General features: G+C 56.2%; 1 protein-coding gene across 1 annotated transcript in view; it reads left to right on the forward strand.

The window, feature by feature from the left end:
- The window catches only part of KLHL29 (kelch like family member 29), a 263233-nt gene that overhangs the window by 44981 nt on the left and 191595 nt on the right, over window positions 1–26657 (forward strand). Inside the window, exon 2 of the mRNA XM_077152213.1 lies at window positions 12422–12529. The gene's annotated coding sequence lies outside the window, so the exon portion shown is untranslated. The remainder of the gene's footprint in view (window positions 1–12421; window positions 12530–26657) is intronic.

The raw sequence follows: 26657 nt of genomic DNA on the forward strand, positions 1-26657 counted from the left end.
ATTAGGAAAGAAGAGGGGAGACGTATTTTCATATCTGCGTAGCCTTTTAAGTAAAGGTTTCTTTTTAATGCCATCTTGTTGAGATATGTGTTCACATGCCACACAGTCATCCAAAGTGTATAATCGGTGGCTTACGGCATCATCACGTAGCTGCACATTCGTCACCGCAACCACGTTTTAACGTTGTCTTTACTCCAAAAAAAAAAAAAGAAAAGAAAAAGAAGAATGAAAGTAAGCAAGAACACCTAAAACATCCCAAAAAGCCCATTATTTTTTTTTCTTACTCATCTGTCCATACACTGGTTAAAGGGTGTGTCAGTCACGAGGTTTTCACAATCACTTGGTCATACCGTAAAAGCTCCGTAGTTATTCATTTGTCTTCAAGAATCAAGGTCATTGGATTACATTCAACAGTTTCAGGTATGTCCTTCTAGATACTTCTATGCACCAAAAACTAAAAGGGTTATCTATATAACGCATAAGAATAACTTCCAGAATGAACTTTCAACTCTGTTTGAAGTCGCTCAGTCAGTGAAACTTCATTTTGTTTCATTTCTCTTCCCCCTTTTGATCAGGAATGCTTTCTCAGCCCCTCAGTGCCAGAGCCAGGCTCATCCCCTGGAGTCAAGTACCTCTTTGGCAGGGAGACTCACACCCCTGGAAGTCAGGTCCCGCATAAAGGGGAGGGCAGTGAGCTCACCTGCCGAGTTGGCTTAGAGAGAGACGCCACATGTGAGCAACAAAAGAGGTTCTCTGGGGGTGACTCTTAGGCATAATTATAAGCAGGCTTAGCTTCTCCTCTGCAGGAATAAATTTCATAAGGGCGAGCTCAAAATCAAGAGCCCGGCCCATCAAATTCGCAGTCCCCAATGCTTGTGAGAATGACGAGTCTTCCCCAAGTGGGAAAATTTAATATTTCCACCTTTTTCCCCGGTCCCTCAAGGGGACTTGGCAAATATTTTTTAATCTTCTGCCCAGATTACTCTGGGATATATTGATGTATCACATCAACCTGTACAAACCAGCAAGATCTCACTCCCTATTCAAGTTTCCATGTAGATAATGGTGTTCAAATAAGTTGACCACACAAATTGAATTAGTTGTGCCATGGAAAATACACATTCTGTACAAAATAAACATCTCTTCCTTTGGTCTCACATAGAAGTTGAAGTTTTAAAATACGGTCAGTATCATCCTTTACCCTTTAGTCTGATTTATCTTAGTCCTAACCAAATCAGCTTCATTCATATCTCTAACCGAAGTCTAATCACTTTTTCAGCTTAACGTGCAGTGTGGAGTAATGCTGACTTTCATAGCTGCAGAACTGAGAGCTCTGATTCTCAGGTGTCACACAGATACCTGAAGTTCCAGGGAATGGCCAGGTTATACACAAAGAGCCCAGCACCTCAGAATCAGAACTGACATCTACAACTCTGGAACAGATGTGACTGCTGTAAGAGCTTACAATCCAGCCCTTTGCAGTAGGCCCCAGCCTGACAACCTGGGCTCTCGACTTGAATTCTCAGAGTTTGCGTATTATAGTTAGTCTGTAATAGTGAGGCATTGTAATATTTGTCTTTTTTGGTTCTGGCTTATTTCAAAATAAATGTTTCTTAATGTTTTTTAAGCAGTGGCCAGTTTCCTGCAGGGCATGGGAAATGCTAACTGGTGTAGGGTCCGGCTGGAGAATCTGATGAAGAGAAGGTGGGCTTCGTGTCCCACCAGTGACCACAGCGACACACCACTTGTGGGATCTTTGAGGGTCTCCTGTGATTTCACAACCCCACATTAAGCCCATCTGTCAGGTGGAGGGCTCCAGGTCAAGGCTGCTCTCAGGTGGGGAGTGGGTGGGGGAAGCCTGGTGCTTACTTGCTTCTGCCTTTCACTGCTTCCCATAATGATTCTGTGGTAGGACAGGGAACTCTCTGGGCCTCAGTTTCCCCACCTGCACATGAAGGGGTTGTTGGCCTGCAGACGCTCTAGCTTAGGGTCCCTGCTAGCTTTCTCCTTATGATTAAATTGGGCATCTACCAGAAGTGCAAAAAAAAAAATTTATTTCTTGCCCAAATAGAAGGCAATTCCCCCACTTTCCCAAAGAAAAGGTCTCCAAAAACTGTTTGACCAAACTGAATATAACAATTACTTGGAATACAGATGAAACAAAAAATTGTTTGCTTATGATATTTGATTAATGACTTCAGCTACACATATCTAAAAATGTTAATTTCGCAATATTGCTTTTTCCATATATATTTCATGAATCATTATCCAAACTTGTCATGTGCCGCTTCAACTCATGTATTTTTTCATCAGTAGAGCTGCTTTTTTGAGTCCTCTGACAGTTTTCCAGAATTCTTGATCCTCATTTCCATCCAAGTTTTTGAGAGATGGGCTCTTTTTTAATTCATGGATTAAGTCTTCACTGAAAATTTCATCCCATACTTAAAACATTAAAGAGTTGAAGTTTTTGTTATTTGCCTTCACAACCTTTTGCCAGAAATAACCATTTGTTTGGTGGCTTTTTATAGTGACATTTAAAAGTCTCATTTATACCCAGGGCTCTAGCTAAGACTCTGTGAAAGTTTTACTTATTACGTTTATTTTTCAGAAATTTAAAACCTCCAGATGCATCCTAGACCAGATAAGCCCTGAAACCCAGAGGTGTCAGTCTGCCCAAGAGCATCGACCAGTTGCATCCCTACCCCATAATGTCAACACCCCTTTTCGGCCTGAGGGAGATAGAATGGCCATTACCCATATATATCCCTGGAGACTGGGAGAAGACTCAGGTGAGAGGGAGGGGCTATCACAGAGAAGTCAGGATTTAACAAAGGATTCTGACTACTGAATCATTACATAGGTATCGCTTTTTAGTTTCTAGTGTATTACAACAACCAGAAGGAAAAACCTGAAATTCTGGGACTGTAACCCCTAGTCTACTTTTAAATTTGCTCTATAACTACTTGTTAAACTGTACTTTGAAGTTTATTAGTTTTCAGTATATATGTTTCATGATAAAAATGTAAAAAAAAAAAAAAAAGTTGTTTACAACAACATCCAAAAACTAAAGTTGTGGAGTTATAATCCCAGAAATAATTAGCACATAATATGAGTCTCTTGATTGCTATAAAATACCTCATTTTGAATATGTTGAATAGAAGGCAACAGCCTTTCTCCTGAGGGATAACTGGGGCACGGGGGAGGTGGCCATCTAATTGGGTGTAAATCAACAAGATTGAACGTACCCGATTCTCACTTTAAGCCCCTCAGCCTGTCACACTGCACCCATGAGCACTGCCGTCCCGGCTGCTGAGTGGCCTGTGTCTGAGTCCGAGGGCTGCTGCCCCCGGGGTCTCGGCCACCACATTCCCCCATTTTCCACACACTGGGAACTGGGCGCCTCTTCCCCCACCTTCCCATGACCTGCTGCGGGGCATTGCTGTAGCTGAATGAGCGGTGGGTCATTTGGAAATAGGCATTGCACTCCACAAAAGGAAACCGTAATACAGTCCGAAGTTACTCTATTCCAGCACTCCAGCGTATTGCTACACTATTAATGTCCATTATCGCCATGTTACTGGAATGTGTTTAATCAAGGGGCCTGGCCTGAAAAATGTGTATTCTCGCCATCTTGATCGCACTACGTATTATGCTGTTAGTATTCTTAATTTTTTTTTCAGTTAATTGGAACCTGCTACTTCATGCTTTGAAAAGTAATATAGAAGGCGAGGTCCTGAGAGCTTCAGCGCCTGTGCTGCCATCATTTTGTACTTTCCATGCAAAATGATTATAATATTACTCCAGGGTCACATGGGGTGAGGGACGTCTGGTTGGGTGAGACCTTTGAGAGACGCAAATTGAATTCCACCCGAGTAATTAGAGGTTTTGCGTCTCCGGCACAGTGTGGCTGCACTTGTTGGAGCTTGTTTCCCGAGTGTCCTCCCCAGCCTGACCCCCCACCCCCCGGCCTTTGCTGACCACGTGGGCAGGCCCGAGGTCCGGCAGCAGAGCTCAGGAGGTGACAGGCGGGGCGTGGAGGGAAGCGCTCAGATGGGACAACTGTGAGGCATGCTCCATCTCGTCTCCAGGAGTCCTCCAGCTGGGCCGTCCCAGTGCCTGCTCACTTAATGCAAGCTGTCTTCCTCCTTTCACTCTCCTGTCTCCCTTCCCCACTTCCCCCACCCCCTGCCGAGCTTTCTGGGATCCCCACACACATAAATCCCTTGCCTCGAACCCTGGTCCAGGGTCTGATTGAGAAGAGAGGTGCACCTGGCCTTCTGGATCCCCCTCCCCTTTTCTAGCATACCCAGAGCCTTTCCTACCTCCAGGCCTTTCTAGAAGCTTCTATCTTATAATCTGTTGGTGGGGGGTGCTTGGCAGCACCCAGAAGTGTCCGTGCTTTGAGCATCATCAATCTGAAAAATGAAAACAAGGAATATTTGGGGGGCTTTGAGAAGGTGACGGGTGCAATTTATTTCTCTCCCCTCTTCTCTTAATTATCACTACTCCTTTCAAATGAGACAAGATGATTTAATCCAGGTTATATTTAAAATGCCCATAATGAACGTCCTCATCCGGAACATGTGCTTAAGTGCTCTGCCATAATTGACGTGTAATTTTAACAGATCCATCGACAGCACCAGTCCTTCCTCTAACCCGGTGGCTCGCACGCTGCACGCCTCAGAGTCGATTTCACACCAGGGGGTGGTCGCCGAGCCAGGCACCTCGGGGGGCCCTGTGGCTTGCGGGGTGCGCCTCCCCCTTTCCCCGGAAGGAGCGAGCCCAGAGTCCAGAGCAGCCGCTGCAGGCCGAAGCTGCCCTTCCAGAAGCGTCTGGGTGCTATGTCCACCCAAAGCTGTCAGTGTCCCGTGGGAACCAGTATCTGCTGGCATGTCCCTCACTCCCAGCCTCGGTCCATGTAAGTGTGCCCAGCTCTCTCTTGGGGCAGGGAGAGTGGAGGAAAGTAGCACCCCAAGATCCCTCAACCCATGTGCAGTGGAGGTGGTGGGTACGTCCTCCAGCGTCCTCATCCCAGGGTAACTCAAACAAAGACAACTGCCCTTCTGTAAAGGTCTGTGCCAGGCCTGCAGGTGCTGCCCCCTCCAGCCCGCCCACCTGGTGCCTCCCTCCTGTCCCCACTGCACCGCCGACCCTGCCCTCGCCGTCTGTGGCCAGTGCCATCCTTGTTCTTACCTGGGGGCAGCCAGCCTCGGCGCCCATGTGCGCCCTCCCGCCGACTCGGGCACTGGTCCCAGGCCGCATGGATCTCCCTGCCCGGCTTCCAGTTACCGTAGCCGATGGGGTCTCCAGACAGTGTCCAGTGTGTGCGCTCCACTAACCCGCCCAGAAACCCCTGCTTCCAACGGCGCTGCAGCACCTGGCAAGCCCTTGGCCCCATTTCCAGCCCCTGGGGTCACTGCCTGGCGAGCACATGGTGTCCCAGAGGCCACCTTGGCCACATGGGCTTGGGCTGGAGAGAAGCACGCCAACGTCTGGATTTTCTCTGTGGAGTGAGATGCGCGCAGCGTGCGGTCAACTATAAATAAGCCTCCAAGGAGCATCTATGTGTTTCTTTTTATCAACCTTTAGATGCGTTAAAGCCAACTACAATTTCCTATGAATGCTAGATGATAGTATTTTTATTCGCTACTTCATTGCTAAATGTTTCCTATAAAGCTGAAGAAGAGAGAACTACACAGTCCCACTTATGAAAGAAGCAGCAGATGGCTGAATGGGGCTGTGGGAAAGAAGTGGTGAGTGCACCAGGCCCAGGAGGGGCAGGGAAATCCCTGTGGGGGGGGGGGGGGGGGGTCCCTGAGTTTATTCGCCACTTGGTTCCTCTGAGTTTTAAGCAGGCCATTCATGTTCATAAGAATCTCCATGTATCTGTTACAGTTTCTTTATCTTTTAAATGTAGATCTAGATGTCCAAGTATTATTATTAATAGATACCTTTGGATGTAGAAGCATCAGGCTTGAACACTGATGCAGTCAGGACTGATGTAATCTCAGCCGGAGAGGAGCAGGGAAGGGGGACTTCTGGCAGGAAAGGTGGCAAGAAGCTAGCAGACCTTCCTAAGGGACTTTCCTGGAATCTCCCCAGTTACCCTGAAATTGCAGAAGAGTGACAGTGTGAAAGGAGAGGAGTGGCGGGGAGTTCGGGCCCGGGGATATCAGCTCTCTCCGCTGCCCCGCCAAGCGGCCTGGAGGGGTGGGGGGGGTCCGGCTCCCACGTGCTCGGTTTCCCCGCCTGTGTGCAGACATCGGGCCACGCCAGGCTGTGACTTCGCCGGCCCGCCCGTGGGGCCTGGCCGCCCGTGGGGCCTGACCGCCTGGGCTCGGCCTGCCTCCCGGCTGCGGCTTTAGTTTGCTCAGCGCAGCGGCGCCGGGAGCCCCGGGGAGATCGAGCCACCCGCGGGCTCGCGTTGGTACAGATCAGAAGAGGGAATCAGCTTCTCATTCTATTTTCAGCTCCTAAGGCTTGATGTTTCTCCATTGGCCAGGAAAAGCAGAGTACTTACAGGAATTCCTGCCCGGGTGCAGAGAAACATGCCTGTGCGTAGTTTATTTTTAAACGGGAAACTCATCATATCTGGATAAAACTCGCTGTAATCTCCAAAGGCTTTCCCTTCGTAATTTTTTTGTTTCCTTCGAGTGTGGAACCCGCGGCAGATCCGATCCGCTGGAACAGCCCCTCGCTGCCGGGGAAGAGCGAATCGGACGCCGTGCTTACTGCCTGCGGGGGGACGGGGGCGCCCAAGGAGGCTGGTGGGAGCTGAAGCCGTCCTCGGAGGAATTCGGGGAGATGACGGGAGAGCGCGGAGTGCAGCAGACCTGGGGCACACGTGGGCCCATCCAGTCACCCACCTCCCAGCCTGCCCGCCTGTCCCTTCAGCCATCACCTCTGGGGGGGGGGGGGCAGTGGGAGAGAAGTCCCGTCAAGGGGGGTCCCCTGACCTCCCCATGTCTTGCAGGCATCTCGGGAGCCCCTGCTCCGGGTTGGGTGGCAAGCTCAGCACTGGCTGTTTGTTGCGCGCGGCGGCTCACTGAGCGCCTTTCCCGAGTGAAAACGTCACTCGGAGCAGCCACGGGTGTGCGGGTCATTCCTTCCCCGTTTCATCGCGAGCAGGGGGTGGGGGTGATGCAGGGGCCTGTGCGCTCGCTCTGCCAGGGGATGGCAGAGCTGAGACTGCCCACTGTGAGCCGGCCCTGGGATGAAGGTGTGAGGGCCCCGTGTTCCCTGGTGGGCTACGCAGAACCACAGGGGGTCTACAAGACGCAGGCGGGAGGCAGGGGGTGGTGGGTGTCCCAGATCTCTCTCTCCCCCTCCACGAGGGGACCAAACGCTCCCCCACTCTGAAGCAACCTCATCTTGCCTTGTGAGGCCACCTCTTGCACATCACCTCTCTTTAAAGCTATCAAGAGGCCAAAGCCCAAGAGGAGTGGGGGTCCCTGAGGGAACCAGCAGAACTGGTCCCTCCCAGCCCCTGGTGTTCCTCTCAGCCCCCTGTGCTCCTCCCAACCTCTGATGCTCCTTCCAGCCCCTGGTACTCCTCCCAGCCCCTGGTGCTCCTCCCAGCCCCTGGTGCTCCTCCCAGCCTCTGATGCTCCTTCCAGCCTCTGGTACTCCTCCCAGCCCCCGATGCTCCTCCTAGCCCCTATGCTCCTCCCAGCCCCTGGTGCTCCTCCCAGCCCCCTGTGCTCCTCCCAGCCTCTGATGCTCCTTCCAGCCCCTGGTACTCCTCCCAGCCCCTGATGCTCCTCCCAAGCCCCTGATGCTCCTCTCAGCCCCTTGGTGCCCCTCCCAGCCCCTATGTTCTTTCAAGCCCCTCGGTGCCCCTCGACACCCACATGCTCTCCAGCCCCCTACCATGTTTAGCTTTGCCCAGATGGAGGGGTCTCGGGGTTTCCCACATGACGGCCACTTGGGGTACAGGAGGGACTCGCTGGAGCAGCAGGGCAAGCAGTTTCTGGGCCCATCATCAGGGTCAAGGCTTCAGAGCAGAACCCGGTAGGGGAGGGAGGCCGACGGCTCTCTGGCCCTGTGTGTGAGTCCAGCTTTGAAGTGGGTCTTGCCCAGGTCCAACTCCCCCATGGTGGGTGCTGCGGTGGCACCCACACCCCGAGGCTCGGGTGGGCTTGAGCCAGGCCGGGCCTCCCGGGGAACAGGCTCAGGGCGGGGGTCTGGCACGCGCGACTTCCTGTCGGTACAGCCGTCCCCACCTCCGGGCCTGCTGCTCGGCTTTACTCCCCAGACTCTAGTCACGTCGGCAACCGCCCAGCCCTGGGTGTCCTGGAGAATCAAGGGAGGGGCTTGTCCACACCTGAGTGAGGTGTGACGGGGCGGAGCCCCTGGGGCCAGCCCTGGATGGGAACACCTGCCGCTGCCCCGTGGGGAGACTTGGCCATGTGGGAGGAGAGGGCGAGGCCCCCGTGCAGGAGAGGGGCGCCCTTCCCACCAGTCCCGGCCAAACGGCCCCTGCACTGACCCCCCCACCTAGTGAGGGCCCGGGATGGGGACGCCCTCAGCCCACAGCGCCAGGCAAACGGGAAGCGTCATCGGGGAAAGTCTCAGCTTATGGGTCTGGAGGAGAAGCGGCATCTGGGAAGGAATGAGTGCAAGGGAAGGGGGACGCAGGACCATCTGCAACAGCAAAATCCAGAAGCAGTGTTCGGTTTTCCTTTTTAACCTGATTTTCTTCAGAGCATGTGAACTTCTGGATGTGCGGAGCTGCGCTGTAGAATGCGAGTGAGTCAGGAACCTTTCACTCTCCTGCAGACCTTACAGGGCGGCCAGTGGGTGCTGGTGCTGAGGCAGCGGCTGTGGCGGTGCCCGCGGCCCCCTTGCCTTTCCCTCTTTCGCCATCAGAGATGTCAGGGTCACGCCGGTTCCAGTCCCAGTGACAGGCAAATCTGTACTGACTGGTGGGGGGCCTGGAGACAAGTGGGGTAGGGACTGAGTGCATCGCGGTGCCACCCCTTCATTCCTGAGGGGTCTGCTGCTTAAGAAGAAAGTGTTGGGGGGTGGAGGGTGGATTTTTGATTTTTTATTTTTTTTCTGGAAAGTCCCAGCCTTGGTTTCTTTCAGAGCCTTGTCATGGCCCAACTTCAGGACCCCGTTTTCCCTTCTCCCCATTCTCCTTGCCCAAGGGCCATGAGAACTTTTGCTGTCTCTCCTCAGCCAGGAGTCCCGGCTTCTGCAGACAGAGGAGCCCACGGGTGGCACGGCCCCGGCAGGAGGGTGGGGAAGGGATCTGATCACGGACCACCTCCAGCTCTGCTTCTCCCTTCTGCCTTCCCAACCCTCAGCCCTGGGGCTGCCATGAACCTGAAGGATAAATCTTCAGGAGTGTTCATTTTTGTGTAAGATGCCGCGGGCCTTGGTGAACCGGGGCTGATGGTACTAACGGGTGACCTGGTTTTCTTCTGAAGAGGAGGAGCTTCTGATGGGCGCTCCCCTGGCAGGGCAGAGTCCAGCAGACGCCCCCACCCCATGCCGGGGCCCAGAAGCCCCACCACTTACGGCCTCCCGTTCCTGGGCTTTTCCAAGGAAAGAAGAATCCCCTCTTCCCGGTTCGCTGAGTGACCCGCGCGCTGCAGCCATAGCTGGGAGCTGTGGTCACGACTTGGGCCTGTCCTGACCCTGCTTCAAACTGAGGTGCCCTCCTGGGTTCCTCCTTCTCTCCCCAAAATTGGCGTCTTTTCTAAAGAAGAAAAACCAATCCTGGGGCCCTTGTTGATAATTCTCTTGGCTATCAATTTGAGTCCTGTGGGGAAACCGTCCCATAACATTAGAGTGGGTCTCAAACTTTTTCTTGGAGTTTAATTTTGAAGATCTCCCAGCATTTGGGTGATTATTTTATCCAAACAACCCGTGCAAGTGTCTTGCTCTTGTGTTGGCCTCTGCACCACGTGAAGCCCAATGAACCTCTCTTAAGTCCCTCAGGAAGGTGGTCCAAGACCCTTCTCCACGGTGCCGTGGGACCTGCTGTATTTTTAAAACAAAAGAGTCCCCGTCTTTTACATCTTTAGTTTTTCTTAAAATTTGAAGCTGCCCTTTGATGATACAACTAGTGGAAGGGCTATGATTGGTGTGACCAGAAGTGTCACAAATCATGTCCTGAGCTCAGACGTCGTCTCCTCTGGAGAGGGGAGGTCACACTGAAGTCTCTGTGATCTTCTGGCCTTATGCCTGAGTTTCTTCTCCTCGACCAGGATCTTTGGAAACTCTCAGCATTTACGGTGTTCACTTGGAAACCAAACTGAGGCTCGCTAGCATTCTCTTTCTAGTAATTTATTTTAAAATCGCTTTAAATGCCATGCATCTCATTAGAGCACATGAATGTCACTTACAGGATTGCTAAGAATAAGCGATAATGAACCAAAGCTCTGTTCTGTGCTGCTGTACGAGGTTGCAGTGCGTGAGCGTCACCTGTTCTCAGGACAACATTCGCTGGGCACAGCCTGGACGCGAGCGAGAGTGGGCACTGGCTGGCAGGCGAGAACCGGACCCTCTCAGTGGGGAAGACGAGTAGCACGACCCCACACCAGCCTCCTAGAGTTTTGTCTCGGGAGAGTGTGAGCGCCTTCTAATGCGTCTGGAATTCCGGATCTTGGGCTTGCAGTTAGGGAAGAGCCTACGCAGCCCTACGCGATCTGGACACTGGCTGCCTGCCTTCTCCGGTTCCCCTCGTCCAGCCTCACTGGCCTTGCTGATCCTGGAGTGTACACTCATGCCCGCCCAGGACCTTCCCCTCTGCTGGAATGTTCTTCCCCCGGATTGTCTGCTTGGCCGCACCCCCTCACCTCCTTCGCTCGCTCAGATCCCCTCTTCTCAAGGAGACTGCCCTGCCCTCCCTCCTTGAACCACACCATGGCCCCCCAACACTCACCCTCCCTGCCCTGCCCCATTTCTTCTATAGCAGGCAGCATCTACTACTTCCCAGTAGCCTGTCTAACTTTCTACTGACCCTGCCGTGTTTTTTTCCTAACAAGTAGCGCATATGACCTTCTGGTATACCGACCATTCCTTACTCATTTTTGAAGTTTATTGTTGACTGTGTGATCCCCCTGCTGGACGGTTAGTGCCTCGAGGTCAGGAATCATTATGTCTTTGTTCACTGATGTATCTCCAGTCCCTAAAATGCTCACTGACACATGCAGCAGCCACTCCCTACGTGTTTGCTCAGTGGATGGGGGAGACTCTTGAGGATCTGCTTTACCCCTGTCTCCCAGACCTCTCTCTCCACCAGCGCACATCTGCCGAGGATCTTTCCCAGAAGTACATTGATCCGCTTCTCTTCGCTAAGCTTGCCCATACCTTATGGCAAGAGGATCAATTTCTCCGCGGGCTTCCCGTAGGCTGGCAGGGGGAACGTGCGCATGCCTTTGGCTCTGTTCCAAGATAGAATAGTGACCTTGGCTCACTTTGCTTCCCCCCATAGAGGTTGTTTTTTAATCATAAAGGAAACAGTCTCTCCTTGGGAAAAGTCATGTTTTTGTCACCTTCAGCTTTAAAATGGCTACTGGGTCTGGCTCAGGTGTGGCCCTTGTCAGTGTGAGCTGAGAAAGCTGAGGTTGAGAGGGTCGGAGAAAAGGCTTGTCACCCTGTCGGGGAGAGGCTCCCATCAGGTGGAATTACTTCACAATAACTTATTTACCTGCCCAGAGCCTTCGGATCACATTAGAGCCTTCCCCCGCTACCCGGGACTCGGGGAGTGCTAAGAGGAAAAAGAGAAATCAATTGATAGTGACGTATTCGGTTTAGAGAATGTATTGATTCCCAGGTAATGGCAGTCGTGCGATTTTGCAGGGGGGAATGCCATTTCCTGTCGTGAAGATTGCTTTCACATATATTACGTTTCAAAGAGGGAACGAGGTATGGTCTTAGCTCCCCGTAAGGAATAGCCTCTTTCTACTAGATATTAAATCTATATATAAAATCTATATATATATATCCAGGGAACCCATCCTTTGCTTCCTCAAGGTCTTCTTGGCCATTGTCTGGAAAGAGTAGCACTGTGTCCTCTTCCCTTTTCAGCATGACATTTCCTAATTTTCCCCACCTCTGGAGTATCTTCAGTTGGACGAGATGGGAGACAATAGCATTTTCCTCTCTCTTATTCAATATTAGTGGCTCAGCCACCACTTTGAGTGTTGGGGGTGGGTAAAGGGATTACCTAGTAGGTATCTGGGCTCTGGGCATGGGACAGTCCGCTTCGCTCCGTGACCTGGGGAGACCGTGGCAGAGTTTGGGCACGCCCTCTATGAGCCGGCCTTACTCGGCAGAGGCTGAGAAGTCAAAGGCAGGGACCAGCGTCCACTTAGGTGGGGGCCATGGAAGATGCTAGAATCCAGAATAGGGCCTCTTGCAAGAGGTGCTATATTTCCCCACCCCACCTTTTCCCCCTCTCTTTTTCTAGACTGCCTGGCTCCCTGGCGATTCTCCGACGGCTCTAAGTGTTGGTGGCAATCAAGGTATTTCCATCCTGGGGACAAATCCCAAGCCTGCCAGAGACGGACGGTGCCAGGTAGGTGTTGCTCAGCTCACCTGGTCTGGAAGTAAATTTTTAACAAGGTGTCAGTCAGAGCTTGGCCCAGCCAGCTGTCCGCTCTAAAACTAATTTTCTGGGAGAGAGGAGGACGATGGAAGGCTTTTCCTTGCCCTTTTGTGCTATTAGGGCACGTGATTAGCTGGGCCCCAGCGTTCAGCTGTGTCATCTTGGTCCCAGATCCTTCTGGAATCGGCCAAAGAGAATTGCTGTGACTTCTTCACTTACCTTGTTCTTGGGCTTCCCCAAGAGTTTCCATCTGGGATGACCAGAAGTTAGGTGACCTTTAAGCCCCTGCAAAACCATTACTCTTCTGTGATTTTACTTTTTTGTTATTAAAATAATACTATTAAATATAATATCATTAAAATATGTTTTAATGTGTTTAAAATGGTATCTAAAATTATGTGAATTACTTAAAATCGTACATAGTATCTCTTTCCAGACTTTTCTTATGCTCATGTATGTACACACATGCACACAAACGGGATCGTGTCATATATGATGCTTGGTAATGTGGTGATTTTGTCTTAACAGTGCTTCCCAGGCATCTTTCAATGTCAACAAATGCAAATCTATGTCATCATTTTTAAAGGTGTCATATATAGATAGCATGTGTGGCATATTTTGAGTGTATCACTACTATAAATGGTACATTTTTCCATATATATCTTTGCATGGCTGTTTGATTATTTCCTTGGGTTTTTTTTTTCTATTATGGCAAAATAAGCATAACATAAAATTTACCATTTTAAGAATTTAATGTACAGTTCAGTGGCATTAAGTATACTGGCAATGTTATACAACCATCACCTCCATCTGTTTCCAGAAAAGTTTCCTCACCCCAAACAGATACCCCACCCCCACTAGCAGTCTTTCCCCACCCACCCCTCCCCAACCCCTGGCTCCCACTAATCTGCTTTCTGTCCCTTTGGCTTTTTGGACATTTCCCATAAATGAAATCACATGCTATGTGGTCTTTCACGTGTGGCCTCCTTCACTTGGGATCATGCCATCAGGGTTCGCCCTGGTGTAGCACCTGTCAGACCTTCATTCCTTTTTGTGGCTGATGGTCCCATGTGTTAAACCTCGGTTCAGATTTCTCAAACCTTGATTATGGAGACAGGGCAGCCAGGAGAGTGTGGGGAAGGACGGCCCACCTGGGAGGGCAGAAACCTTCTGGAAACCATGTGCAAGACCCCTTCACATCCACCCAGCGGGCCAGGGGGCTGGAAGTGTCACTGTCTCCCCACTTCCTGTGCTAGAGGGCGGGGGCTGGGCCTGGCCTGAAGCCAGCTGGATGGTGGGGGGTAAGCGCTGGCGTCCAGGACAGTCTGGCTGAGCTGTCCCAGCCTAACTGGTCCTTGTGGCACCAGAGGCTTTAGAAGTCTTGGGCCAAATCTGCCTCTGCGGTGTCCCTTAGGACCGCGTGGGTGAGCGGAGGTCAGAGCGGCCCTGGGAGGCAGGGTGCTGGGCCCGTGCTGGCAACAACATATGCTGGTGCCCTCTGGCCAGGAGCCTTGGGGTCTCCACCTGGGCCCCTAGTGGCCTGATCTCCAGCTCCCCTCTGCGGCAGGGGCCCAGAGCAACAGAGAGAGAAGTTTCCTGCCCTATCCAGGTTCTCGGCTGGTCAGAGGGCTGTCTGTTTGCACTGAGAGACAGTGGGGTTGGGACTGGTCCGTTGTTCCCCGCACCGTTGCACATGGAGAAGTAACCGTGGCTCTAGGATCGGTGGCCATGGTTGTCAGCAGAAGGTGGGAGAGAAGGTTCCAGGGCTGGGCCTGAGTCAGATTTTGGGACAGGAGATGCAACCTGGGGGAGGCCACCAGAGGACAGGTGTGTTCTTGACCTCCAGAGCTGGTAGGTGTTGGCACACACTGGACGGCTCACACCCAATGGCTCACAGCCAACGGCACACACCTGATGGCTCACAGCTGAGGGTGCACACCCAATGGCTCACACCCAGTGGCACTGCTGACCGGTTGGACAGCTGTCCTTGTTAGTTATCCCAGGCGCCAGGGGATGGTTTGCTTCTGAAACGGTCAGGTTGGAGAAGGGGAGTTGAAAACCAGGAAGGGTAACCTGGGTTTGGTGACTGTAGCGGCCACAGCACCTAGTGGGAGCGCAGGTGGAGTCAGGGGTCTGAGAAAAGATTCAGGAGAAGCCTGCCTTTCCGGGGTAGGCCTAGGCAGGGCGAAGGGGCGAGAGAGGCCCTGGGGCAGTGTGTCTTGTTCTTAAATGATGGCCCTTAGTTTGGGGTCTTTGGCTCCGTCGGGCGCTCTTGTGCATCCTGGCCTTGGAGACCCTGTTTCCGGCTGGGGAAGGGACCTGGAGGTGTCTCACCGAGCGTCCCTGATAGCATGCAGCCCATGTGGGCTTCAGGTCTCTGCCCCCATCTGACTGGTGTCTCCCCTCCTGGGAACTCAGGTGTGCGTCCCTGTCCCTTGGGCAGTTCATGGAGGATGGGGGTCGAATCTCTGTCATCTCTGACCTCCCCCCACCACTCCACCCCCCACCCCCAGCCTTCGGGGGCTTTCCGTAGCCGTATCATTGCACGGCCACACCCAGACCCAGGAACCTCAGGGCTGCTCGTGGCTTGGCACTGGGGGTGCATCTCCTTCACACGCAGGACTCCCCGAGATTCCTGGGAAGGTAAGAGGCTCCGCAGCCGCCTGTGCCTGGGGAGCCCCAGGGATCAGTGGAAGAAGCGCTCAGGTTTCTGGGAGAGCCACGCCAGATCTCTGCGTTCTGGGGATCCTGCTACGAAATGGGGTTGCCAGGAACAGAGCATAGAGGGCGGCTTTTCGGGGGGATAGGGGGTGAAAATCTCCCAGGTGCTGAGGATGTGGTGCCAGTGCCAGGTGGCAGGAGGGGGCGGCTGCCTGTGCTGCATGTGTGCCCCTGGCAGAGTGGCAGAGACTGGGCGGGAGGTACGCAGAGGACCTGGTTTGTGCAGAACCAAGAATGGCGCTGGCCGACATCCCAGGTGTTGGGGGCCAGGAAGGGGGATGCTGGCCCTCGCCAGCGGGGGGGAGCCCACTGGGTAGCATCCCTTCTCCCCTTTTATTTCTTGCCCATTTCGCTTTTGGCCTCAGTGGCCTCCACCCTGAGATGGCCCTATGGGCAGCCATTGAAGGGGTGCTCTAGCTAACGGACCAACTCTGCAGCCCCATGTCCCGTCCTGGAGCTCGTATCTCCCCCAGCATCAGAAGCCCCTGTGGCCATGCAGGGACAGCTTTCCTCGCCCCTCAGCCCTGCCCAGCCCATCACTGGTGCATTCCCGGCCCCTTCCCTGCCCACTCCTAGCAGCTGTTTCAGATATCTCCCACTGCCCTGGGAACCTGCAGCCAGCCCTGTCCGCCCCAGCCTTAGCAAGGCCCCCCCCACCTTGTTCCACAGAGAAGTTGAGTCTTTCTTCCCCTGGGCACCTGTGGGCAGCACCTTTCTCCGGAGTTTCGGGCCATTCCAGGGCCCTGCCTCCCCAGTCCCTACCTGGGGGATGGGTGCTGCCAGCCTTCCTCAGCTTCTCCAGCTCCCAGGTAGCCCTTCTCCTCCTCAGTGTCAGCCGGGCCCTCCCCAGGCCTGGCGTCCCTATGGCACCTCTGTCCTACGGTCACACCTCTGTCCCAATGGAGCCCTCGCGTCCGCTGCCTTCCTGGCTGGTGTGCCCACCAGCCTCAGCCTGCCCACCGCCGCTTGCTGCTGCTCGGCCCTGCCACAGCGCCTGCCCCACTTGGGCCGTGAACCTTGCTTTCGCGTCCATCTTCTTTCCTGGGCCACGAGCTCACAGGTTTGGCACAGGGATGCGTGATGAGATCAGCTCATTTCGGTCTTTCAGAGCTCAGGGCGCCACGGGAGAGAGTGTCCTCCGAGGTGGTGCAGTGGGAGGGGCTGGCTGGGGAGGCAGCGCTGAGCCCCCCGAGACTTCCCGAGCCTCAGCCTCCGAATACCCCACAGCCTCCTACCCCAAGACAAGACCCGAGGTTCAGAGAGAGGCCTGGGGCCGCCCGACCCACAGTCCCCACTTGCAGACACACGTTAGAATCGCCTGGAGAGCCTCACAAACCCGGGGCGCCCTTCCCCTGATATTCCCAGTCACTCATTCCCACAAGTGGCCAGGGGTGGGGGTAGCCTCGCGGATTCTTCAAACCTCGGCCGCCACACTGAGCTCAAATGTTTGCCCACCCAGATCCCTGAACTCCAAACCTTGAGGAACTGAGACGCGAGTTATGGAGCTTTTGCAAAACAAGATTCCTGGGTGAGATAATTCATTTAGTCTTTCACACTCTCTAAAATTTACCCCCAAGATCAAGCCATCCAACAGCTCGGTCCCAGAGCCTGTGGTACTGTGAACCCCTTCTTTTCAACTCACCCCAAAATGCTCTCACATGAGCTCGACATCGGAATACCCGCAGCCCTGCACATCCTACCGAGGTGGCTTGAGGCCATTCCTGCACATGGTGTCACTGGTGACACTTTGCTTGGACCTTTGGGCGAAATGTCCCTGATTCTACCACAGACGTGTCTTCTGCAGGAGCCTTGGTGTCTTGTAGACCCCGGGAATCACGTTGTAACAGATCAGCTTCTTGTCAGCTTTCCCTCAAGCTCTCTAAATGGGGGTTCCCCAACCTGGCTGCATATCCAGATCACCTCCAATGATTCTGTAAAAATCCTGATATCCAGGCTACACAACAGTCAAGCAAAGCAGCGTCTCTCGGGTGGTATTTTTGTAAAGCTTCCCGGGTGGTTCCGATGGGCAGCCAGAGGGAGCAGCGCTGCTGAGCCTGGAGGCAGGTTTGGGGCCCATGAGAGGGAAATGGCTGGGGCGTCTCCATGTGGTTTCCCAGAGGCAGCACCTGCCCGCTTCCTGCCCCACGCCTGCTTCTCTCTCTCCTCCTCTGGGTTTCCGTGGCCTCACGTGCATCCTTTACGTCACCTTCATCCTCTTTGGACCTTGGAGAGGTGGAAACAGAATAGGAAGCTTCGTGCTGGCCCTGCCTGGGCCCTGGGTGCAGCTCCCGCCCTGGCCAGGCCCCCAGGGAGAGAGCGTGGGGGCTCCTGCTTCCCCAGCACAGGAGCTGGGGCCTCTGCGCTGCTAATCCCAGTGCGGGCAGCTGCAGCCAAGAGCTCTCTGTGGCCCACAAAGCGGCTTGGTTAGTTCCCAGCCTCTCCACTGGGGTGGGACGGGCTGAAGCTGGGAATGGACAGGGTCACCCCTGCAGAGCTCCTCCATTCCCAGGACAGCGGGCGCCCACCCTCTCTGCCCTCTCCGCAAGCCGGACTCCATGCCAAGATCCACCGTTCTGCTAAAAGCAAGACAAAAGCGGGAGCTGTCCGCGTGGGAGTCCTTTCCCACCCCGGGAGCAGAGGGGCTCGGGTCGGGGCAGCGTGGGCGCCTGGTGAGTCGGGCAGGGCTGGTCCTGTCCCGAAAGGCAGTTCTGTTCCAAGGAGATGGGAGGCCTCAGCTCTTTCAGACTTTTCTAGAAAGCAGCCAACTGTCCCCTTCTCTTGCCCTTTGTGCCTGGCAGTCCTGACCGCCCTTCTCTCCACAGAAGGGGTTAAAAGGCTAAACCTGCTCTCCCTGGGCGGCTCACCACAAGCTGCTGGAAAACGTATGCACACGGGCTCCCGCTGTGCTGACACCCACGCGCAGCCCCGGAGGTCTGTTGCCACATTCCAGATGTGTGTGTCCCGCAGCCCCGCCCTCTCTGCGGAGAGGAGATTCTCCCAGTGCCTGGTCCTGGCCCCAGGCCCCGGGAGGCAGGACATGGGCGGGTGGTGCCTTTGGGGAACACCAAGGGGGGAGCATCTGAGCAACGAGAGACACAAACCCCCGAACCCTCCCCAGCCCGGGGCCCCCTGAGTGTAGGGCAGGGGCCAGGTGATGTGCGGGCCAGAAGGGAAGGGTCCCAGGAGAGCCAGCCCTGTCCTGGAGACCACCCCCTCAGCCGGGGCTCGTGTCATTGTCATCTCAGCAGAAGGCTCTGCACTGTCTCCCCTGCTAACAGGAAGTGGGAAACTTGGGTGCAGTGTCTGGAAGACATGCCCTTCCTTTCCCTTCCCCGGGCTTCCTGGTGAGCTCACCACCAGCATCACGCCCATGAGAGAGGTAGGACCACGGTCTGCAGACTTCCTGAAATGCTCGTGGGACCCGCCTTCCATGAGGGGGCCTGGGGGCGCCCGCCGGGGCTCACAGTCTAGCTGGACAGACGGCAGCCACACACAGACAGAGGCCAGACAGGGGCAAATGGGAGGCTCCTGGCCGGGGCAGTGGGGCAGCCCCACCGGGAGTGCGAGTCTCACCTCTCGCCACCTGGGTTTGACCCCAGACCCATCGCTTCCTGATCAGGTGTCCTTGGCAAGTTGTTGAGAGTCTCTAAACCTCAGTTTACCCATCTGTCCAGGGGGTGATGACCACCCCCCCACACACACCAGGCTGTTGGGAGGGTTGAATGAGGAAGTGCAGGAAGTTGCTCGGCACAGTTGGCCCTTAGGTCTCAGCAGGGTCACTGCAGAGAATGGAGTGGCCGAGCCCAGGCGATGAGTGGGCCCTGTGTTAAGGGGTGGCCAGGGAGGATGCCAGGCCCGGGGGGCTCCCAAGCAATGGCCATGTGGCCACCAAAAGCGAGGAGGAAGCTGCAGCGCCCCAGCACTTGCCTTTGCCAAGCCTCCTTCTAAATCCAACATTAACCCGTCCCTCAGGCGATGAGTTATTTACCAGATAACAACTCATGATTGCTAATGACAGGCGCCCCAAGGACGTGCTGAGCGACCTGCTGGAGTCCCAGAAGCCCCTGCTAGCCCCTTCTGCAGTGGCCTTCTGAGGACAGAGCCAGGCCGGCCCTTGGGGACCAGCCATGATACAGACAAAGACACTGAGCTCCAAAGAGGGACAAGGGCACGCTTCCAGGCCCCCACTCCCCATGACAGCTCCGGGTGGGACCAGCCCCAACTTGTCTGGTGGCCCCTGGACCCTGCTGGGTTCCAGTTGCTGGCTCCCCCTGTGCGCTGAGGCTGTGTTCCCTCTCAGGGGGTTGGAGGGGGCGCAGTGAAGGAGCTGGGGCTGGGTGGACACTGGAGGTTCCCACCGGCAGTGAGTAGGAGGGCCCAGTCCTCCGCCTGTGTCCATGAGGTGCGGGAGCCGGATACAGCCCCGGAGCTGGATGGAGCCCTCTGAGCCGGAGAGGGCCACCTCCCCTGGGAGCAGAAGCAAGCACAGGGGGGACAACAGAGTGGGAGGGGCAGGAGGTGGGCACACCAACCCCCTCCTTGAAGGCACATTTGGTCCTGGCTGTGGATCCAGTCTGCGGCCCAGCTGGACTCCCAGCTCCCCAGGTCATTGGTGGCAGTTCCCTGCGCCACGTGCCTCATGCGCTGCTCCAAGCACTGCATTACACTAGTGCGTCTAATCTTCGCAGCCACCGAGCAGGCTGGCCTTGTCATAACCCCTACTTTGCAGATGAAGACACTGAGGCAGAGGAAGATTAGAGGCCGGGCCAAAGGTGGCCAGGCTGGGGCCAGAGCCCAACGGCCGGGGCCCAGCATCTTGACCACTGCCGTGTGCCGCACCATGAAGGCTTCCCAAGTGAACGAGTGCGTGAACGAGTGAAGTGCAGTCTCTGCGTAGGGAACATGCCTTTCTCACCTTGGCCCGGCTATGCAGCTGGGCGTGCAGAGACCCCGGGGTCCCCCATCCTGCCTTCCCCCGAACCCTGATGGCGGCCCTGGGGAGGGCACGTCGGCGTCCCCGCCCTCGCTCCCTGAAGTGGGGGACCGTGTGAGCTGCCCCAGGGGCGCCGCTAGCCTTGTCCTGCCTGAGCACATGTGGGGAGACGTGACACATGGGCGCTTCCTGGGAAGCCCACACGTCACTCATGCGTCCCCAGAATGCTCAGAAGCCCCCCTTTGTGCCGGGCTTTGGGGCAGGGTCCCGGGACTGAGATGCAGACCCCCGCCCCCGCCCTGGGAGCCCTCAGCCGTCCCACAAGACAGACAAGAAGCAGCTGAGGGGATCCCCGTGGAGCGGGCCAGGGGCCGGGGCGCGGCTGTCAGGCGTGCACCCACGGGCCGTGCAGGGAGGTTTTGATTCATCAGTTACTTCTCGGGGTTCGCTGCGTGCCCTCTCGGCAGGGCTGCTCACCGGGCCCGAGGGAGCTCCCAGAGGGACGGGGGTGCGCCTTGATGCTGCAGACAGTGAAAGGACCACAGCTGAGCCGAGCGAGCCAGGTGCTCGTGGGGGCTGGGGAGAGCAGCAGCCTCGGGAACTGGAGGAGAGAAGGCGTCCGTGGGTGGGTGGCCTGGAAACACCTCGGCAGGAGATGGCAGGAATGGGGACAGGGCTTTCTAGGAGACTCGGGGCTCAGTAGCGGCACGGGGTAAGTGGGGAGCACAAGGTCTACCCGGCCAGGAGCAGGGGCTGCGGTGAGGGAGGGGGCGTGGGGGTCACAGGAGAGCTGGGTGAGATGCGATGAGGTCAGGCTGACTGTTCGGTTCAGGGTCAGTAGCTGCAGCGTGTACCTGTGCGAGCCGGTGAGCACCCTGAGTGCATTTTTAAAAGCCTTGAACTGGTGCTAAATAAATCGTCACACTGTTTATTCTGAGCTGGGGAGGCAGGATGCTCCCCTGCACTAGGGGACGAGGCTGCCCCGTGGGGGCTGCCGGCGGCACCCACGGGCGCCAACCTGAGAAAGCAACCTGGAAAGAGCTTCCCGGCTTCCTTACTTTCGTCTCCCACTTCGAGCACCTGCCTGCATCCCTGGAAAAGGGCCCGGTTCACCATTCCCTCCTGCACTGTGGCTTTGCAAAAGCAGAAATAGGTTCTTCATATTTGTTTGTCATTGCTGCTTTGCAGACCTGATGCTTTTACCCCAATGAGTGGCTGCAGGTCCGAGCAGGGGCCCTGGTGAGGTGGCGTCCGCCCTGCCCAACTCCTCCCACCCAGCGGCACCTGGGCTCCCCATCCCGGGTCCTCTGCTCAGCTGCGTGGCCTGGGGGCCTCAGAGGGAGGAGGGAGGGCAGGACCCTGGGTCCGCCTGATCGCCTGGACGGAACAACACGGGCCTTCTCTGCGCCTCGGGCGGCTCCTTGTACTATAAGGGGCCACATTTCCTCCTCCCAGGGCCCCCGGCAAGGCCCCCACATGGCCGCGTGCAGGGGATTGTGTGAAAACCGTCCGCACACTCGCGGCACTAGGAGGTGGGAGGAGGCGGTGGCTAGAGAAGTCCCACGGCTTGAAGCCGGGATGTTCTAGCGGAAACCGGGGTGTACGTGGCTCCCCAGGGCCCGAGGCTCCAAGGGGTGTCGGCTTGGGGGTCGGGGAGCCCAAGGGAGCCGGGCTGAGCAGGGCTGTCTGGCCAGGGCCCTGTGAGCCCTCGGCTCTGCCCCCATATCTGAGGGGGCCTCGGGGATGGCGTGGTGCCCACCTTCCCGACCGGATCCCCAGCCCGTGCTGTCACCCTCTCCAGGCCGGGACACAAGCCGTCCCGCTTGCCCACACTGCCCCCCGCACACCCAGTGCACTCCGGTGTCCAGCCCGCAGCCACCCCTACGTGGCCATTACTGGTTGAATCCAGTCCCCTGACGAAATGTTGACATCCTGACCCCAGAACTATGGACGTGGCCTCATTTGGAAACAGCGTCCTTGACCCTATGATTAGTTAAGATGTGGCTGGACTCGATTGGCTGGGCCACGGTCCCGTGTGACCAGTGCCTTATGAGATGACATTTGAACAGAGATGGAGCTTTGTGTAAATTCCGATGGTTGCATCTATCACATCACAGAAGATTGTCCTTGCCGGCGCCCCCGCTGGACTGTGAGCTCCCCGAGGGCAGGGCCTTTTGTGTCCTCACTGGGCCTGAGACCTGGAACAATATACCATGCGGGTGCCGACAGGTGCCTGAATGAATGAATGAATGAATGAGTGCTGGAAAAGCCCTTTTGTTTCCCCTTGTGGTTGGCATTCATCCTTCAGCCCCCATGTGCTCCTGGCACACTGTTTCCTGTTGTTTTCTAGGGAGAAAGAGAGAGAAAATTTATGATGAGAGGTCCAAAGCTTGAAAGTTCTTTTGAAAGACTTTTAAGTCTGAGTAAATGGGATTGTCAATAAGGGACAGTAAGGGATGCCCCACAAATTTGGGGGCATCCTTGCACAGTTGGTCAGCAGACATACACGTGGGGCTTGTCGCTGGGTGGGCCCCTGGCAGAGCCACGGCCAGCCCATTTGGTCCTTTTGTGAAAATCGGAAGGCGTGGGTCACTCACGGCAGGGCCTGCAGATCGCAGCCCAGTGGCGGCCCCTCCCCTGGGCACAACCTCACTACGGTTCCTGGCTGCTGGGGCAGGTGCAAGGGAAGGAGACAGGCTGCTTGGAGCATCAAACTCGGCTGCAAAAATAAACTCTGAAGTTTACAGTGAGCTATTTCTAGCCCAGGTGCCACACGAGGTTCTGCAGTCAGAGCAAACCGCTGTCGCGAGCCGAGTGGCCCTGCCCTGGCTGCTGCCTTCCTGACCTCTGCAACCTGGAGTCCGGCTTGTGTCCCGGGCACAGAGGAGCTCTGCAGGGGTGACCCTGTCCATTCCTAGCTTCAGCCCGTCCCACCCCGGTGGAGAGGCTGGGAACTAACCAAGCCGCTTTGTGGGCCACAGAGAGCTCTTGGCTGCAGCTGCCCGCGCTGGGATTAGCAGCGCAGAGGCCCCAGCTCCTGTGCTGGGGAAGCAGGAGCCCCCACGCTCTCTCCCTGGGGGCCTGGCCAGGGCGGGAGCTGCACCCAGGGCCCAGGCAGGGCCTGCACGAAGCTTCCTATTCTGTTTCCACCTCTCCAAGGTCCAGAGAGGATGAAGGTGACGTAAAGGATGCACGTGAGGCCACGGAAACCCAGAGGAGGAGAGAGAGAAGCAGGCGTGGGGCAGGAAACGGGCAGGTGCTGCCTCTGGGAAACCACATGGAGACGCCCCAGCCATTTCCCTCTCGTGGGCCCCAAACCTGCCTCCAGGCTCGGCAGTGCTGCTCACTTTGGCTGCCCATCGGGACCACCTGGAAACCCTGGTGAGCAATGTAAGGTGATTTGCCTCTTGCTTGCCCCAAAGAAGGAAGAACACACCCCAAAATCCATGTTCAGGGGCCTCTGTGTGCCTCACACTACCCATCCCCCAGCTGCATCCTCGGGCGCCGCTTTGCCAGTTCCAGGGAGATGGGAAGTGCTCACTTCCAGGCTGGCCACTCAGCTTTTAGGACTTGCCATGCCTGGGTGTGGGCGATCGGCAGAAATCAAAGCTGTTATCGAGGGGAGCTGGGATAAGAAGGGAAGAAGCAGGTTTTCAGCCGCAGCCATCAAAGGGGTGAGTGAAGTCGGCTCTGTCACAGGCAGCAGAGCTGGCCTGGCCGTGGGTTATAGCAGACAGAAAGTATGACCTTTGGTGGCCCCCGGCAAACACTGTGCTGTCACGCCCATGTTCCCCCGTCATTTGTCCTCCTGCTCTCGGGGAGGGGATGCTGTGCCGTGGCGGGAGGTGGGGGAGGGCCGAGGCGACGGCCCAGAGCTGGGCACACCTACCAGGACCTCTCTGTCCTGCTCCTCCATCTGCAGGGAGCGCCTGACACTAAAACCCGGTCCCTAAGGTCACCAGGGAAGGATATTCCATCGGCTCCCGAGGCCCCGATCCAGTGGCTCCTGCAGGCCAGTCTATCTGACCCAAATCTTCCATGCTGCAATTTAAGCCCATTTCCCCTTGTTTTGCTTTGAGAAGAAAAGGAGAACAGCTGCCTCCCAGAGCAAGCAGGTCAAGAGTCCTTGCCTGGGTCCTGCCACACTGAGGCATCCTCAGACAACCGCCCTGTTGACCCTCCCCCCGAGCCTCCCAAGAGAACAGCTTCACCTTCACTCAGGCAGCAAGGCCCCTTCCTGGGAGCCAGGCCGGTGGCAGAGGCCTCCTGTGGGTGCCCCGTCTGCAGTGCAGGAGCTGGGCATGAGGCTGGGTGGCAGCACCCAGTGCCGAGGGCTGGAAGGGGCCGGCGTGGCCAGGAGCTTCCTGCAGGAGGGGGTAGCTGCTCCCCTGGAGTCAGCCAGGGGAAAAGAGGCAGCTGGAGGCTGCTCACACCCACTCCTCGGCCCAGGACCCCTACCCTGGTGCTTAGGTGGGTGTTCCCCCCCCCCACCCCGGTTCAGCATGCAGCACCTTCGCTCGTCGGTGCCAGGGGGACGCCCCCCAAGGCACATCGCTGCTGCGGGCCTGTGTAACCTGTGGAGGTTTCTTGGTAGGTTTCCGTCTAGTCTTTGTGTCTTTTTGCTTCTGGGAACAAATTAACCCCCACTTGCTTCCGCTAAACATTAGCTATTTTGTAGGCCACTGAAGCCAGCTCCTGGGGAGAGTTTGTAGTAAAAACCTGACGGGAAAGCGGTGAATGGCAGCTCAGTATACTGACATCTGGGTTTAAAAAAGCAGTGACGCTGAGTGTCCATGACAGCATTTGGACCAGGCACGGAGAATGCAAGAGAAGATTTTACTTTCCATAGGTCAGTGGAATTAAAACCTTCCTGCTCTGCGGGATAAATGGAGAGAAACCGATCCTTTTTCCTAAGCAGTTATCTTACTGCAGTACTGATATAAGCAAGGTCAGTGGACATTTGTTTGCCCACCACTTGGTCAAAAGCCCCCCCAAAGTCCTTGACTTTAATACAAAGCCCTCCCCAAAAAAAATCAGCATTGATTGGATTTAAGTAATGGAATTGCCATTAACATCTTCCATAAAAGATGATTGATTCTGATTGGATTTATGGGAAGTTGGGGCTTATAAAAGCAAACCAAGAGGCAGCCGTTCACCATTCAGGCCAGGTTTTGTGCCCTCCCTCCTCGGTCCTGTTTGGACACAGGGGCTCCCAGCTGAGCACCCCCACCCCAGGTGGCAGCTGGGTCGTGGCGACCTCTGAGCCCGGTTCAGGGTCGTGCAGTTTCCAGGAAGCAGTGCTGAGCCCTCTCCCACCGGTCCTTCCAGCTGCATCCTAAGGTGACCCCTGCTCTGTGGACGCCTTTTGCCCCCGGTAGGACAGAGGAGCCTCTGGGGGTCCAGAAGGTCTCTACCCCAGCACCCCGCAGGATCCCCTGCCCTTCTGGGGGCGTGCTCCCGCGCAGGTGGCTGCACAGGACTGGCACCCCCGTCTGAGCACAGGACCCTGGGAAGTCCACTTGGAAGAGGAGGTGACGGCAGGTGGCAGGTGACTGCCGGTCGCATCGCGGTGCCAGCAGCTCCCGCCTGTGGGGGGTCTCCCAGCCAGCGGAGCTTGCACTCCCCTCACGACCTTTCTCCTCTTGCGACCCAGTCATTGCTCTCTTCCATCCTGAGGCCACCCGCCTGCTGAACTGCTCGCCTGGGTGTCCCTCAGTTACCACGCGCCCCTGCACACCTGCCGCGCCTCCCTGGCCCGGCCCGGCTCTCGCCCCTCTTGTGCTCATGCGGACGGCCCTCCACAGTTGTAGCTTGGACCCCCTGGGCGGCCTCCCGAAGTCATCCCTCCCCCTCCTCCCCTCCTCGCTTCTTGCAGCCCAGCCTCCACGCTGGCGTCGGGCTTTCTCTCTGAATTGCAGACCACACCGTGGCCATCCCGGGCCCCGAGCACCTGCTCCTGGAAGTTCTTCCAGACTTCTCTCCTGCACTAAGAGCATGCCCGGGACCGCACTCTTGTCTTCTCTCTGCCATTGCATGGGGGCGCCCGGGGTGCCGGCCTCTGCTCCCCTGGACGGGCCCTCAGGCCTCCCCCGGGGGTGGAGCGCACCGCTCCTTCCCTCCGGCTCCCGTCGCTGCTGCTCGCACTGTGCACGAGGGGAAGGGGGCCCTGAGTGTCATCCCCCCTAGACCTGCCAGGGACGCTGCCTTGCCCGCACCCCGACTTATCGGGCTGGGGGTGGCACCGCACCCCGAGTGCACCTTCCCCTAGGCTGGCCAGTGACTTAGGACATGTGGGTCCCAACCTAAAAGGTTAGCTGGACCAACTGGATTTCCCTTCTTGGGAATGTGAACCACAGGACGAGAGAGCTCTGCTCGGGGCTGGCACTTGAGGGGAATATGGGACAAGAGCAGCTGTACAAGGTTGAGTCTCGAAGGAAGCTGATT

Source organism: Tamandua tetradactyla, chromosome 3 (genome assembly GCF_023851605.1).
Source record: "Tamandua tetradactyla isolate mTamTet1 chromosome 3, mTamTet1.pri, whole genome shotgun sequence".
NCBI classification, from domain to species: domain Eukaryota; kingdom Metazoa; phylum Chordata; class Mammalia; order Pilosa; family Myrmecophagidae; genus Tamandua; species Tamandua tetradactyla.